Below are 8,131 nucleotides of genomic sequence, written 5' to 3'. Positions count from 1 at the left end.
CCATGGACATGTTCATAATTTGAAATCAGGATTTCAGGCACTAGGGACATTGCCGAAAACTGCAAACACAATCACGCTATCAGGACATCACCAGTAGCTGCAGTCAAGATCAAAGTGACCAAAGACATGTCCAGAAGCCATATCAAGGAGGATCAGGGATATGACCACAAGATGCAACTAAAGTAGGCCATGGACAAAACCAGTGACACCTGTAGAAGGTCACAGACGGAGAGCTTGGAGATGCTAAAAAACAGTGTCCAGGAACAATGAAAGTTGGGAAATAAAGAACACTGTGCAGAATCATACAGGTGTCCGCACAGGACAGGCAGGGGACCACATCACAGACACAAAATGTCAAAGATCCATATAACCTTTGATGAAGAGGCCCAAGTGGAAGATAATTAATAGTTCCAAAGAGATTCCAAGAGATCAGTAAGCCCAGCCAGCCAGGGGGGGGGGGGGAGGGGGGGGGGGGAGGGGGGGGGGCAGGTGTGTGTGTGAGTTTCCTGGATTTAGACTTCTGTTAGCTGGGATCTAGCAGGGTGGAAGCATGAAGTTGAGCAGTCAGATGCTTTAAAGCAGTGGTGGCACCACGTTTTCAAAGGATCAGTCACTTCTGGTAGGGCTGTAAATGTGTCTGGCATCCAGCTTGAATAAAGTCAGGTGGCAAATTACTGAGGCATTGCACAGTGGACACCAAAAAGGTGTTATTCTGGTGATCACTCTGGCATTAAATATATGGCAGACCTTTCTAGCTTATAAAGTGGTCTGTGGATAGATTGGCAACCAAACAGTTTTGCAAACCAGGATCCTTTCAGCTACAGTCTCCAGTTTTGGCCACTAGGTAAGTAGGCTGGTGCATAGCCACCAGGAGTTTTTAGAGGACACCCAGGTGGGCCATTCACTAGGGACCTTGATATGGAGGTTGGAGACCAGTAGTTAATTTAAGTAGCAATGATATGCTGCATTGTCTGTTTAGTTGTGGTATAGTGACAAAAGTTTGGAATAGCCACATTGGAATCCATACTCGCACAGTACCTGTTGTTACAGGGATCAAAACAACAATAGAGTGTGACAAGATGTGGACACTGAGCATCAGGAGGTGGATGAAGGACAGAAGTTAAGCACTGTAAGCAGCCACACAAGTCCACATCACAGAGAGACAACAATCCAAGAAGCACCGCAGCAGCCGAGTAAGTCTGATAGAGATTCTTTAGACGGGGATGTATGATCAGATGAAGAGGATGTAATAAGAAAGGAAATGTGTTTAATATGTTAATGCTGTAAAATGTCTGAAAGCTATGGAGGGGAACCCGAAAAGAAAGGGGGTGTTCTACAAGGGGAGAACTCAGAATAGTTGGCTATTAGGAAAGTTGTGGCTATCAGCTTTTAAGATATGTATGTCTGTTCATTGGCACCTAGGTTCACAAAGCCAATAAGCTTGGAATAGTCTCAAAGCCAATTAACAAAAGTACATAACATATCCCTATAAAACATTTCTTTATTAGTTCAATTAAAATCGCCCGGGTAAACAGATAAATACCAAAAATAATAAAGTAAGGGGGACACAGTGTGATGTGGGGTAGCCGCAAGTCTCCTGAAGCTGGGGCAGTAGGGTACGTGCCAATTAATATTGGATCATCATTTTGCTATTGATTCCCTGTTGTAGATTTTAATTGAACTAATAAAGAAATGTTTTATAGGGATGTGTTATGTACTTTTGTTAATTTGTTCATTGTCACCCCCAGATTTTATGTCAGCAAATGAGATGATCAAACTATGAAACTTGGAGTTGCCAAAAATTTTAGAGGATAAATTAATGAATCAAATAAATGGGAAAGAAAAAAGTGTCTTCGATATATGTCTAGTCAAAGGGATGTTGTTTTTAAGAATTGTTGTAAAAGGGTTGTGATGGTGACACTTAGGGGGGCTTTACACGTTGCGACATCGCTTCCGAAATATCGTCGGGGTCACGTCGTTAGTGACGCACATCCGGCGCCGGTAGCGACATCGCAACGTGTAAATCCTAGGTGCGACGATAAACAATCGCAAAAGTGTCGAAAATCGGTGATCTGTGTAGCGTCGGTCATTTCCATAATGTCGGGTCGACCGCATGTACGATGTTGTTTGTCATTCCTGCAGCTCCACACATCGCTGTGTGTAAACCCGCAGGAGCGACAAACATCTCCTTACCTGCGTCCCGACGGCAAAACGGAAGGGAGAAGGTGGGCAGGATGTTATGTCCCGTTCATCTCCGCCCCTCCGCTTCTATTGGCCGGCCGATTAGAGACGTTGCGGTGACGTCGCTGTGACGCCGAACGCACCACCCCCTTGAAGGAGGGATAGTTAGGCAGTCACAGCGACGTCGGCCAGCAGGTATGTGCATGTAAAGCTGCCGTAGCGATAATGTTCGCTACGGCAGTAATCACCACATATCGCTACCGATGTCGCAACGTGTAAAGTACCCCTTAGGAATATGTGGTTTTGTTCGGTTGCCTGATCTTTGCATGTAGGATGAGTCCAACGAAGAAGGTTTTCTTCAGGTAACTGAAGTTAAGTTTAGTTAGGGGGGGGGAAGAAAATGTTTCCCCAAATCAGGGTTAAAAGACTCTGAAGAGGAATTTTGCTCTTTGAGAAAAAAATGTAACAGATTTTTACAATGTTTGGGTGTGGATTAGTGTTGTAATTTCTCCATGCCGCCTTGAGGTCAGTGGGTTTTGTGGCCTTTTTGTAGGGAGATGGAGTTGGGCCCAAAGATTTGAAGGAAAAGGGGCGACAGAAGAAATTGTTACTGTTTAGAATTATTCCAAATTGTGGTGGCAATTGAGCTTTGGAAAGAGAAATTGGAAAATAGTTGGGTGTTTTTTGGACAGACAATATTAGTGTAGTTGGAACAGTGAACAATATGATGGCTGGTAACCCGCGCCGGCCTCTTACAGCACTCAGCGCTGAGGAGCGGGAACATAAGAGCAAAATTCTGGAGGAGCACGTGCCGGAGGCGAACGAATCAATAGCAGAATATTGTACAGGGGGAAAAGGGAAACTTTGTTAATTTGTTCCAAATGCTAGAAAAAGTTAGAGAAGTCTGCTAACAATGTTTGACAGGTATTGACCTGGATCTAAACCTTTCAGGGGAGAAGACCTTGGTACCGGACATCTTGAGGAGATACAAGTCAGAATGGAATAGATAGAGCAGCTTCAGGAGACAGCAAGAAGATGTGGGTCCAGTGATGATGCTACTCAGGACAAGCATTGAGCTGTTGGTAAGTTTTTTTTGTTTTGTTTTTATGTTTTCTTATGTTTTCCTTAATAACGCTGGTGCTGTAATTTTTCTAAAGTCTTTGCACAAGTGGCCACTAATATAGTTTAAATGAAAAAAAAATCTTGTGTTCTGCAGATGGCTCCTGTAGTTTCTTGATTGCTGCATTTTTTTGTTTTAAAAAATTTTAAACTTAATTTATAATTGTTTTTTTTATTCTTTTTGTACAGCATATCAAGAATCAATGGAGGTGCATGCAGGAGCGAGATAAGAAGTTCACTGCTGAGAAGGAAAAACGTTTAATTCTTCTGAGCTGCAGGTCTTTGTGTCCAGCCGAGAGCCCCATTAGTAAGCAGATTTATCCCATTCTTACACCTTTCAGGGAAGGTTCCAATGGACCGAATACAAGACTTTCAGAACACTCTTAAGGCCCCGTCACACACAGAGCTAAATCTTTGGCAGATCTGTGGTTGCAGTGAAATCATGGACATATTGTTCCATTTGTACATGGCCACAAACCTGGCACTGATGTTCCACAATTACACTACAACCACAGATCTGCCGCAGATTTATCTCTGTGTGTGACAGGGCCTTTAGGCCTAGGACACACGGCGAGAAAAACGGTGCAAGTGGAATGCAATAAAAATTTGCATTCCACTCGGACCAATATTACTCTCTGTGCCTGCTCCCATGAGCAATTATTTCCTCGGTCCTAATCGGACCGAGAAAACAGTTGCAAAAACAGTCGCAGCATGCTGAGGGTGCAATGCGATCCTGTTCCACTTGCACCAATGCAAGTCTATGGGGCAAGAGAAACATTGCACTGCTCTCGCATTACACCGGTGTAACGAGAGCAGTGCGATTTCTCGCAGCAGCCGGCAGCGGAGGAGAGAGGGAGATAAATCCCTCCCTTCCCTCCTGAGCTCCGGCCCTCCCCTCTTCAGCACTGGCCCCCCTCCTCCTCAGCGCTGGCCCTCCCCCCGCAACTGTGGTATGATCGGACCACAGACGCATGACACTCGGATCCTGCTGTGCTGCGAGCGTGAGCCGAGGGTCATACGAGGATTGCACTAATCCCCATGTGGCCTTGGACATAGGCCCTGTGCACACATTGCATTGTTTGATGCATTCTTGGTGCAGTTATTCGTGCAGTTTGTTGCCTAAATCTGCATGTCTATCCCTATCTCAGCAAAGTCTATGAGAATTCTGAAGTGCTGTCCGCACGTTGCTTCTTTTTTTCCTTATAAGAAAAAACCTCCAAAAGGCAACCTATTTATTGTAATGGGCAGAAAAACAGTGTAACTGCAGCCATCACCACCACTCAAAGTAGGAATATAAAACAGGAGGACGAATCGAGTTTAATGGTGCGAAAATTCATTTATTAAGACATAAAGGTCCTGGTAGGATGATGGGGGGATATGTTGATGGTTAACCCCTGACTGTGCACTCGTCACTTTGTATTTGGTCTGCACCTGGCACTTTAATTGGGCTTTTTGTGCTCTTCTAATGTGATTTGCTGGTGGGAGTTCTTTCCTCTATAAAAAATACAGGGTAAGTGATTTTATATAAATTAGAGGCTCTTTTTATACTTCCTTCCTCCATTCACAGATACTTTTACCACCTTTTTATGTGTTTTGGCCCATATTAACATCTACCTTTCGTGCTTAGTCAAATGTTGCCCTCATGTCTGTTTTTACCCTTGTGTGTCACCTTTATGTCTTAATAAATGAATTTTCGCACCATTAAACTCGATTCGTCCTCATGTTTTATATTCTTTTTTTCCTTGCAGGTTTTTTTTAGCTCTTCTAGCCATTGAATTCACTAAAAAAAAATGCTCCAAAAACGCCCCAAAAAATTCATAAAAAATGCATGCGTGGTTGATGTTTTTTGGTGCAGAAAATTTCTGCAGCGTGCACACATACCTTAAATTTAAAAAATAGTTTGGTTATCATCCGAAATACATAGAGACGTTGTCCGAAACCAAAGTTGATTTTCATCCTAAATGTCTAAAATAATTATTTAATCATTTTTCAAATATACTTCAATAAAGAAAAAAATCCCGATCATTTCCCACCTGAAGTGAAGCGTCATCAGTGGCGGCTGTTCAGGTCTGGACGGTCCCTACTCTCCCCGCACGTCGTTCCCTCTAAGTATCCCAGCATGCACTGGGGATTCTCAAATGAAACGTCATCAGAAGAAAATAAACACAGGAAGATACAGTAGAAAGGGAATGGTAGGGAATTATTAATGGACGTATAATAGAAAAGTGATTAAGTTATTAAATTAAATAAACCTACAAGTCAGTGAAGAGCATTAGATAAAGTGCAAATACGCACAAGATGCAGGAGAAACCTATAAGAGCAAAGTGCAAGACACAATGATAGAAAAATATATAATGGGATAATATAATAGTTATTTTATTTTATTAGGTAATATTAAAAACACCTGAATCACAAACTGGTGAATATTGACATCAAATGGGTAAATTGCTAGAATAATACATAGAATATATATTAGTAACTAATCTGGTGACAATATTGTAATCGGATCCCGAGATCACATTCTATCCAAGAGGAAATACTGAATAGAGCAGAGTAATAACGCAGCAAAATGAGGTCCAAATAGGAGACGTCACAAAGGGAGAGGAGGTAAGAAATGCAGCGTGCAGCGGCAGATAAGAAAACACCCGTTAGGAAAAATCCACCTTTTAAAAAAGAAAAATTAAATTAAATAGATAAATATTTAAGATGTAAATGACGACCTTTGGTTTCGGATCTCCCCTTTATCATCCATTAACTTATCATAAATGTGTTATTTTTTACCTATTCTTCAGTGCTGCTGATCCATTGAATCTTTTGTGGGTTTTTTGTTCATGGTAAAAAATGACAGACTTATGACAAGTCACAGGTTTTATATCCTGCACTTTGCCGACTCTTTAAAGGGAACCTGTCACCAGTTTTTTGGCCTATAAGCTGCGACCACCACCAGTGAGCTCTTATATACAACATTCTAACATGCTGTATATAAGAGCCCAGGCCACTGTGTACAACATAAAAAACACTTTATAATACTCACCTAAACCAGTCGCTGCGGTGGATGAGGGTCAGATAGGTCTCTTCGTCCTCCGGTGCCGGCGCCTCCTCTTTCGGCCATCTTCTTCCTCCTTCTCGTCATACACAGTCGACGGACCCGCGCAGGCGCACTACAATACTTTGATCTGCCCTGCTCAGGACCTGAATGCCGGTGAGTGTGGATGACATTGGCTGCGTCATACACACAGGCTTCAGGAGGAGGACAACGAAGATGGCCAAAAGAGGAGCCACCGTCACCAGAGAACGGAGACACCCATATGACCAAACTCTACCGCAGCGACCATTTAGGTAAGTATTATAAAGTGTTTTTTATGTTGTACACAGCGGCCTGAGCTCTTATATACAGCATGTTAGAATCCTGTGTATAAGAGCCCACTGGTGGTGGCCACGGATTATAGGCCATAAAACTGGTGACAGGTTCCCTTTAATGCTACAACACTTAGGTTATTGTGGTCACTTTTTGTGCAGCTTGCAGGGTTACATGATATCTCATATATGATTTTTAGCTTTCTGTTAGTAAATCACATTTTTTCCTCTTTTTCTTTCCTTTACTGAAGGCGACATATCTCCAAGGCTTCTGATCTCTCAGCAAATTAAGAGGAGCTGCAGACCGGGAAGACCGACCCTCAGGAGCCTCCTGGACTTCAGAGAACAAGCATGGCCGCCGACTGAGGAGCAACCTGTCCACCAAGAAGCTCAGATGAAGAGGCGATGCCCGGCAGCTTATCTGTTTTTGTTTTTTAAATGTGGTTTATACTTTTGCTGATGGTAATTTTCTTGGTCAATACCAGCTAAAGTTTTGGATGAGAATTGTCTGGACTTGTGTCTTGTTTTAGATTACTCCTTTAATAAAATCTTTCTCCATACGAGTTCTTCTTGCGTTGCCTCCAGTGAGTTCTGGCTTTGGTGATAAATGCCTTTCTCTATCCTGCATCTTTGTAGCTGGAGAATGGCTTTCTGGATGTGAAGTCGTCCATAGTCTCATAGGTCCCATACACTAGATGGCTGTAGACCGGACACTTGTCCACAAAACACACATCTCTCCTGTCTCCCCCCCCATAAATAAATGTGATTCCTGCACGTTTTAGTAAGATTACACCTGGGATCCAGGACAGAAGTGGTGCTGTGCAATGTGGGTGTATACTATATATACATTTAATTCTATTAAAATTCATTCTTATTTAGTCAAATTAAAATTTTTGATTAGCAAAAATAAAGCAACATATCTTAGATAATAGGGCACCACTCACATCAGGTATAAGTGCATAGACTTATAACATAAGTTTTTTGTATAAGAATTATATTCATATAGCACCCAACATAAATATAGCAGCAAAGCGGCAACTCAGTGGGAAAATAGCAGCAGGCAAACATAATGTGCAAAATCTGATGTGCTAAATGATTATATATAATGATGAAGTCAAAGCCTCAATATATAAATATATATTGTAGCAGTGAGATATAACCAAGGCATAGACAGCACTGGGGTCATACACGTTACTGTGAGGCATATACATTACTGGGGGCATACAGCTCTGGAGGGCAAACACATTACTGGGGTGGGTGGGATACAGCTCTGGGAGCTCATACAGCTTAGTGGGGGGCACATATAGTTATGGGGGGGGGGGGTTCATAGAGCTCAGGGAGGCATGCACAGCTTTAGGAGGCACATACAGCTCATGAGGGCACATTCAGTTCTAAGTGGCCCATACAGCTCAGGGGGGGGCACATACAGCCTATCAAGTTCAACCTTTCTCCACCAATTATACTTTTTTATCAC

At 42.6% G+C, this 8,131-nt stretch overlaps 1 long non-coding RNA gene across 1 annotated transcript; it reads left to right on the top strand.

Moving 5' to 3' along the window:
- The first annotated feature begins 587 nt into the window (after positions 1-587).
- On the top strand, positions 588-7,153 carry LOC142295421 (uncharacterized). The gene is made up of 4 exons (XR_012751452.1): positions 588-1,193; positions 3,133-3,263; positions 3,490-3,607; positions 6,909-7,153. It is a non-coding gene; the product is annotated as an uncharacterized LOC142295421 (long non-coding RNA).
- Positions 7,154-8,131: the final 978 nt, after the last annotated feature.

The sequence above is a fragment of the Anomaloglossus baeobatrachus genome, chromosome 3, assembly GCF_048569485.1.
Source record: "Anomaloglossus baeobatrachus isolate aAnoBae1 chromosome 3, aAnoBae1.hap1, whole genome shotgun sequence".
NCBI classification, from domain to species: Eukaryota; Metazoa; Chordata; class Amphibia; order Anura; family Aromobatidae; genus Anomaloglossus; species Anomaloglossus baeobatrachus.
The sequence above is the reverse complement of the archived record's forward strand: the minus strand, read 5'-3'. Positions and strand labels throughout refer to the sequence as shown.